The sequence below is a fragment of the Chelonia mydas genome, chromosome 5 (genome assembly GCF_015237465.2).
Source record: "Chelonia mydas isolate rCheMyd1 chromosome 5, rCheMyd1.pri.v2, whole genome shotgun sequence".
Classification (NCBI taxonomy): domain Eukaryota; kingdom Metazoa; phylum Chordata; order Testudines; family Cheloniidae; genus Chelonia; species Chelonia mydas.
Window position 1 is genome coordinate 42,304,265 of NC_051245.2, and position 9,513 is coordinate 42,313,777.

Genomic DNA, 9,513 nt, shown 5'->3' on the forward strand with positions numbered 1-9,513 from the left:
AAATCCTTTCATGCAGTTTGTCTTTTAAGAGAGAGACTACTTTTTTTAATACTGATTATTGTTTCTGTGATCCTCAAGTAGGCAAAACATCTTTAAAAGGGACAATTTTACTTTGGTGCCCTATTCACTGGTATAAGGGCTCTTAATGAAAGCAGATACAAACTAGTGCAATTAATCTGAATAAGACCTAAAAACTGCTTCTCAGACTCTTGAGGAAATGGAGGAAAAGCTTGATTGTGTAGTGAAGCAAAATGTCAACAAGATATGCAGACAAGTGCTCATTTTAGAATGAGATGGCCTTTAAAAGCATGACAGGAGCATATTTGAAGGGTGAGGCAGAGGAGGGAGCAAATGAGAGAAGTGGAGAACATTTGGTGTTCCGGGTGTACTCTCATCCAAAGGGGAGACATTGCCAAATTCCAAGGTGAGCTCTTCGGCATAAGCCCACGGTGATACTAAATTTGAGTATAAGGAGGAGGTGGACGGTTTACAGAGTCCCACTGCACCAAAGGGTTGAGTGAAATTCCAGTCTAGATTAGTTGTGGGCTATCCCTGAAGAAGAATGGAATTAGGAAGCTCCCAGCCTCTCTATGAATAGGTGACCCACCACGCCAGAGGAGAAGGCAGTCTGGTTACTGCCTCTTGAAAGAAGATTCACTGTTCTCACCTTTGCACATAGTGAGCACTCTGGGAATACACCACGAGTCGGAGGCAGTGTGGCCAGAATGTACTATGCTCAGGTGACCCTGGGCTGGTGTAATTGCTGTTCCAGCAACACAAGTTACTTTTGTTAGGGGCTGCCCTGGATTTCAGGGACAGCAAGTCACAAGCAAGGCATGTATGGCCCTCTTACTCCCCACCGGCACTGGGCAGAGTTTAGGCACCCGAGGGTGGGGAGGGGCGCTCTTGTCCTTTGTGTCAGAAGATGGGGTAGTAGAGTTAACTATTTACAATCCAGTCTTGAAGGAGTATTGTAAACTAGAACATTTCTCTGACGGGCAGAGATATGCTCTGTAGCTCACTGTCCTGTCATGGTCTTTTGGTTTGTATGACCTGGGTAAGTTCCAGAGTGCATTGCACTCCACCCAGCCCCACTGATTTCTGTGAACTTGCATAGGGGGGCAGTTCCGATTAGGATATTGGGTTATTAGATATATGATCATTCTTGAAGACAGCTAAAAAGACATTCTCCACATGGATTTTACATAGTGGTTTTTACTTCTCACCTAAGGTTAAGCTTGCTCAAACTGCAGATTTCATTTGGTTCTTGGTAAAAGAAAACAATGTCAATTTGTTTGATACTTTATGACACTTTTTTCTACTGGAAATGAACTGGTTTGTGGGGATGCATACATATAATCTCACTGTATGATTTTAAAAGGATTACTTTTCATTTATTATCTGGAATCATTATAGGCCATGCAACAGCTGGGTTGTCTCAGCTATGCAACATAAGAAGATTGCCATAGAAGACTAAGCTGAAGGGCTTGGTATGAATGTACGGCATACTTGTCTGGTTTTTGTAAGGAGGATTAGCATGTCTAATTGAGAAACATTACCTGTCATTTAGTCTTGGGCTGCAGTCACCAAGTAATTCCAACACATGTTGGACTCCCCTCCAATATTCTCATCTAGAGAGAAGTGCCTAACATAGAATATTTGTGAATATACAACTGCAAGTGAGTTTCCTGTGTGCAGAAGTGAGGGATTTTCATAAAGAGATTTTAAAAAATGTATCCCAGACTTAAGCTAGATGCTGACTTGGCTCAACTTCGCTTGGTGCTGTTCTGCACCAATTTTGTTTCTGTTCATGACTTTTCTCACATTAACTGGTGCAGATCCACTAGCTGCACCACATTACACAAGCAAAGAATCTTACCCTGTAAATTTTCCATTAGAATAACCACAGCAATTATAGTGGTAAAACGCTATCAAATTTGTCACTGTGTTGTATATTTTGCAAACATTTTGTGATAATCTGAACTATTTGCAAGCACAATATTTGCTGTGTTAATCATTATAGTGCTTGTTTTATTATTAATGTTAATTCATACACCTGCAAAAGTGTTCATGGTACTTTACAAATAAAAAAAATTACATCCCTGTTCTTAGACACTTACAGTATAGGCTAGGTAAGACAGAACCTGAGACAGGGAAAGACGGTGAGTGAGCAAAGGCAATGGAAAGGAGAGTTATACAATATAAGGTCATGAACTTATATGAACTTTGTTTCAAATGTTACACTTTGGTTTAGTTCATTTTTTTTAAAATATTGTTTGTGATGTTGTCTCAGTAGGGGAAGTGATGTTAATGACAGTCAAAATTGGTTAGAGGTGAGGTTAAAAAGGAAGGAACTGGAATAAAGAAATGTTTGCATAGTAGATGAGCTTTGGTCTGTAGCTCATTTGTGAACAGCTCTTAATGAGCTGTAACCTTGAGTCCCTTACCCTATCGATTTCATTATTTGCAGTTATCACATTTTCCTGTGTGCCTTACCAACTTCAGACAGTGGGTATGTCTATACTTGGAACAGGGGGTGTAATTCCCAGCTTGAGGAACCCATGCGCACCCTGATCAAGCTAGTTTGTTAAGAATAGAGTACGACAGTGTGAGGGAGGGGCTAGCCACCCCAAGTAAGTTCCTAGGATTTCAAATGGGATTGTACTCAGGGCAGCTAGATCCTCCTGCCATTTGCACGATGCTGGCTACACTCTATTTTTAGCATGTTAGCTTGATCAGAGCTCGCACGGGTATGTTGCCTCAAGCTGGGAAACAACCCCCCAGCTCAAAGGTAGACATACCCAGTGTGTTAGGAGGACCTCTTGAGGAGAGACAGTCTTTTCCTCCATGCCTTTGACCAGACACTCCAGGTCAGGTACCTTTTTGCCTCCTACCACCTCTCACCAAAGGTCAGAAGTTTCAATCAAATTAACTCAAGGTCAAACAGTAGAAAAACCTACCCAAGCTTTGCCTAGGGAGGACCAGCCACTGATCTTACAAAAGAGAAATCAGAAAATATGTGGCTCACCTAGTCATTCAGAGTCTACCAGTTTCTCCAGGCTGTTGAAGTCTTATCCTTTTTTCCCTGACATGTGTCTCAGAACTCCATTTCCCTTGGTGTTAGCAAACACTTCTGTACTCCCTTGCTCTGTAGACAGGTCAATTACACCCCCCCAGCTACTGTGATGTGAACCTTTATTACCATATTACTAGCAATGCATCTTGACTTTGATGGTGATGTTTGCACAGATGTGCCACCTTGGGGATTGAACTATTGTTTGTCCCTGTTCCTAGTACAATAGCCAATTGTATGTTGACAACACATTCTGCTCTGAACTGTAGTTATTTTTCCAATTTTCTCTCAAATCCTCTAACATTTCAAAAGCTTTGATCCTGTTGCAACTACAATGTCTTTTTCTTTGCGTACAGCTTAGTTGTAATAAAGTTTGTTGCATGTTAAAAAGACCTCTCTACAGGGAGTTTGTGTTTTCTCTTCTTGAGACAATGTTTGGATATGTTTAATTTTACCCTCCTTAACATCATCTTTGACTTTCCACCACCCCCTCATTTTTCTGAAGTCTCTTGCACAAGACCATCTTCAGTGCAAAAGTGCTATGAATCATCCTGAAAAAGCATTCCCTGTCATCTCTTAATCCCATATTCATATTTGGGAAACAAGCTCTTGGCATGTTGCCTGAACACTGCTATACTTAGAAAGCCTGTAGTAAATGCCTTAGACCAGCAGTTCTCAAACTGTGGGTCAGGACGCCAAAGTGGGTCGTGACCCTGTTTTAATGGGATCGCCAGAGCTAGCTTAGACTTGCTCGGGCCTGGGGCCAGAGCCCCACTGCCCGGTGCCGAATCTGAAGCCCAACGGCTTTAGCCCTGAGTGGCGGGCTCAGGTTACAGGCCCCCTGCCTGGGACTGAAGCCCTTGGGCTTCAGCTCTGCCCCTCCCCCTGTCTGGGGCAGTGGGGCTCGGGCTTTGGCTTTGATCTCCCCACCCCATGGCAGCAGGACTTGGGAGAGCTCAGTGCCCCTTCCTGGGGTCATGTAGTAATTTTTGTTGTCAGATGGGGGTCGTGGTGTAATGGAATATGAGAAACCCTGCCTTAGACTAATGCTGACATCAGATATCCATGTACACAACTCCCACAGACATCAGTGGGAGTTCCGTGCATGTACTGTGTCTGAGGGCAACATCTGGGCCCTGAAATGGGGTTTCAAACACAAATATCTTATTCTGTTCCATGAAGAGAATTTCAGGGGTAGGATAGTTGCCTTTACACCCATTTACTCTTCATTATGTATCATAGAATATCAGGGTTGGAAGGGACCTCAGGAGGTCATCTAGTCCAACACCCTGCTCAAAGCAGGCCCAATCCTCAACTAAATCAACTAAATGTACACTTGCTTTCTCTGATAAGCTCATCTCACTGCATTATTTAAAGCTATGAAAGGGTGTCTTTAGTCCCCAGAATAGCAGCGTTATGTGGTTAATGTAAAGATTTTAAAAATTAAGATGTACTGAATTCAGGCGCATAGCCGCAGGGACTGTGGGTAAGGGTGGTGCTGCAGCACCCTCAGCTTTTACATGGGGCTCTGCTCCTGGCCCTGCACCCGGGGTCCCAGCTACTGGCCCCATGCTCCGCTCCTGGCTCCGTGCCCAGGGATCCGCATCCACCCCTAGCTGTGGCCCCAGCCATGGCCCCCTTATACCTGTCCACGATGCCCCCCACCCAAAGCTATGGCCCTGCTCCCAGCCCCAGCTCAAGGGGTTGGGGGGAGGGCAGAGACAGGGATAAGCGGGGGCATGAGGTAAAAAGTGTGAGGACCACTGCTTTATAATTTCACTAGTTTTCGGCACCCCCACTATAAAAAATGTTCCAGCACCACTGTTCAGGAGACAAGATGACTCTCTTTTAGCAGATCCCTGAGGCTCTTATTAGGGTATGTTTTGACCTTTACTACTTTAAATCCTTTATATCTCCCATTAAGAGCTGCTGCAACATGAGGTTAGAGTTATTCTGTCCCCTGACACCTCTGTTGCATAAGCACGGGAACTAAGGGTATGGGGGGTGCTGCATTTTTACGTGGGACTCTGCTCCAGGCCCTGCATGCAGGGTCCCAGCTGCCAGCCCCGCACTTGGGGTTCTGTTCCTGGCCCCACACCCAACACTGCGCACTGGGCCCCAGCTGCGGCCCCAGTCTCGGCCCCCTTACACCAGTCTGCGTCCCCCCCTTCTGGAGCCACGGCCCTGCTCCTGGCCCCAGCTCTAGGGGGTGTGGGTGGGGGGCACAGGCAGGGGTAAGGAGTGGGGGGTGAGGTAAAAATTTTGGGGACCACTGCTTTACAGTTTTGCTGGCTTTCAGCATCCCCACTATAAAAACTGTTCCAGCGCCACTGCTCTATTTTGTCAGTCAAGACCAGAGGAAATTTGCACTGAGGTGACTTGGATCCCAGTGAGCCTGTCTGGAATGCTTGCTCTAGACTAGAGCAAGATACATCCCTTTTAAAAGGATGCTGCTCAACAGGGCTGTGAATTCCCCTTTACTTTGCAATACTGCAACAATCCAGCCCTTGCCGGACCAGGAAGAGAGCAGCTGGCTATAGTACAGCGATGCAGCAGCAGACTTTCCTACAGTCCAAAGGCACCAATTATCAGTGATTTAATTTGATCTGAACAGGTTTAAGGTTCAAAACATCTGGCTCAGAGTCCACACCAAGTCTGCAGGCCTGATTCTCCATTGTCTTGCACCTGATGCCATTATTTGTATTTATATAAAATGGCCCTGATTCTGCAGTATGCTTGGGATCGCTTTGTGCTGCTTCCCAGCCTTACAGCTGATGAGTGCTCAAACCTGACACTTCTAAGGAATAAAATATTTGTATTTTAATCTTTTAATAAAGTTAGGGCTATTCTTTTTTAAAGACCAACTTAATATATAAGATAATAGAAATACTCTAAAAGAGTAGTTTTACACTGTGAGGCTTTTATCGAAAACAGAAATATTTTAAAGAAAGGCACATCCCACATGAATAACATATGGTCTAAAAATTGGTTTAAGATGTGACTTTACAAATGAAGTAGTTACTGCTTTATCATCAAGTTCATCATCCTGTTAAAACTTTAAATGTGTAACTATTTAGTAGGCTTTGCAAAGAGTGTGTGCCACTGTGCAATGAGCTGCATTGTACACTGTGTGCCATTCATGCAATGCATGGAGAGAATTTTCCCACTGAATAGACAAGTATGTTAAGCCTTTTGTTCAGTGTCTTGGCAGCTTTGCTAACTAGATCTGTTCCCTTCCACCTCTCTCTTCACCACTGTAAATGGGTGATTATTTCTGGTCTGTTTCAGACAGTTTCTGATTTCTCTCTCTCTCTGTGTACACTGTGGTAATTTCTGACTGAATCTCTAGGGTGATTTGCCCTGCTTTAACCCCAGAAAGTATTTGGCATTAGAGTCTAAGGGTATTCCCAGGAGTTTTTAAGGGGTACTCTATTTTCAGTGAGAACTTGTGTGCCAAGTCTTTGTGTGTAGGCGGTTCGTGATTCTAGATGTTTTCAGCTATTAAATCTGACACTGTCACATGGAGGAGGGGATTACATACAAAGAATAGCTACTTGGTTAAAAGCTGGAGTAGCATTCTAACAAATGCATTGCATCCTAACAAATCCTTGCACACTGTATGAGATACGAAGGACTAGGAGATTGAGTTTTATGGGCTCATTGTGCCTTACAGGCACAGGTCCATGCTGCTAGTGGTGCAGGGCTCTCCAAGGCACATGGGGATCACATCTGCGGCTGCTCCCCTTAAGAAGGGGCAGTGGGCACTCCCTTTAGTGAATAAGCTCTGCAGGGTGATATGGTGGGGGGCAAGATTATAGCTCCATCTACTCTCTTTACTTCCTTCCCCTTTTGGTGTGACTAGCGCTGCTAATGGAGCGTGAAAGGTCTGACAGTCCATTTGTACTTTTACTCATCCACTCCCTTGTGCATCTGTACACTGGCTAGACACAAACTCTCAAAATCTCTCCTGCCCGTGTAAGGAATTTTCAAGAGGGGTTCTGTTATCATAATTCTGACTCCAAAGCAGCTCTTGTCACTGTAGGCAATGCAAAGAATACCTTACTGCCAGGAAGAATCATTCTCATGTGATGCACAGGGATATTATGTTACACTGTTTCCCCCCTTTTCTTTTCTTTCATTTTGACACTGAATGCCTGTTTTTCAGAAAGTTGAGGCACGAGGCCTATGTTGTTTGCATCCAATTACTGTCCACTTGTGTATTTATGCACCCAAATAGATCCAAATGCCCAATTTGCCAGCACAGTTTTGGTAGTTGCAAATGCAAATTAGACATGCAAATGTGGGTAAATCTTAAGTCTGAATTTGATGAATGTCAGACTCTAAAAGGCCTTCATTTTGTGTATGTGCAAATATTCTGATTTGGGCTCTGGGGTTATGTAATCACAAGCCTACCACCTGATTTGTGTGCACAGTTTCATGTTCATCAATGCAGAGAGACTTTTGTGCACAGACAAAACTAAGGCTATTTAAAATTTGGCCATAAATGAGCAAATGAAAATGAGTACTCATGTAATTCTTCTGCCAGGTGTCAGTAGCAGTAGAATAGGTCAGGTTCAATGCTGTCTGGGGGGGGTCCCTTTTAAAGTACGTACAATGATTGCCTTATCCAAGCCCAGGTTTTAGGAACTTATACAGTAACAGCCTACACAACACAACACTATCATAATACTACACACAGTAACCACCTGCATTACACCACAACGCCCCAGTGCTATCACATCACTACATACCGTGACTGCCTGCATAACAGCATTACATAACAACACTCTCACATCATTGCATACAGTAGCAGCCTGTATAAACCCCCTAACACAATGCCTCCCATTACTATATTACAGACAATAGCAGCCTCACAACTGCATTATGTTACTCCACTACGTACAGTAGAAGCCTGCGTAACACAACAGCACCATCGCATCACATTGCAACTTACAGTAACTGCTTGCATAATGCCGTAACACACCCTCACCACAATCAATACACAAATACATGTGTTGATGGGTCATATCCCAACCACCATCTCATGGAGATAAAAGCATGCATCACACCATTTAAAAAAAAAAAGACCCTGTCAGATTGGTACTCACTGTAACAGCCTGCATAACATCAACAAACCAAATTCTAATACATTCTCAGTTTAAAATTGAGTTCTGAAGTCCGTTAACACATCTCTCAGGATTAAATTTGGAGGTTACATCTGATTTCACCGAAACAGTTCTCCAAAGTAGTGCAGGTGCAGTACGGTGTTTCAAGGCTTGCATGGTTTTATTTGGATCTAGTGATAAATACAGCTAAATAACAGGATTCCCTTCATCTAATGGATGTTATGGAATACCAAGTCCCATATCTTAATCGACTCTCAGTCCCAGCCCACTGGAAAAAGGCTAGTGTGGTACACAGAGTGTCTGCCTTTAGACAGTGAGACACAGCTAAGCATCAGCTGGAGAATTCCTTAATTAGTATTAGTGACATGGTGAAACATCACCATAAAGTTGACAGCATTACAAATTGCATAACTATTACCTTTTTGCATTTCTTTGGTTTTATTACAAAATTATATTTCTTCCAGAATCTTCTCTCGGTATTCTTCCTCCAGAATAAAATAAAATAAAATAAAACACTATTAAGCAATATACCAAACTACTTTACTATTCAAACCATGACAACAGAACTACTGAACTTTTACATTTTTTTCCACAAGAATTTCAAAAGCAATTAGGTGATTGTAGGTGTCTCAATTTTTGGGTGCCCAGGCTGAGACATTCTAAAAGGGCCTGATTTTCAAGAAGTGCTGAATACTTGGTCTCGGAAAACCAGGCTCCTTTAAGGGATCTCCGTTTCGGTCCCCCCAAACTGGAGCACCCTAAATCACCTGTCATTTTTGAAAATCTTGGCCGAGGTGAAGAAAAAAACAACAACTTTGCGTTGGTTCTGTTTTTCTTGTTTATCTACTGGTCTGCTCCTGCTCCCACTGAAGTCAATGGCAGAGCTCGTACTGACTGCTTTGGCAACTGGAGGAAACCCCAAGTTTGCAAGAATTATTTGCAAAGAATCAGCATAGTTTACAGAAGTACAGTGCTATTTCACATGTTTTACTACCCCGGTCAATATTAGCCAGACAAAAGCTCTTGCCATTATTCTTTCAGCTGGCTGTACCATCGAGGTCCAGCTAAGCAGTTTATAATAATTTTTTCCCTTATCAGACATTATTTTTTCTCAGTCTTACCTGATCCCAGTAGTCCCTTCTTCCATGCTTGTGTTTTGAAAAACTGAAAAATTGCTTTGGTTTCTCCACAGCAAGACCATCTTTCCAGTATCTGTTTCACTACAGAGAACACCTCAGCATCATCAGCATCTATTTAAAGAAAACAGGTGTATTTACATATACCAGCTCAGGTTTATATGCAGCAGTCCGGCCG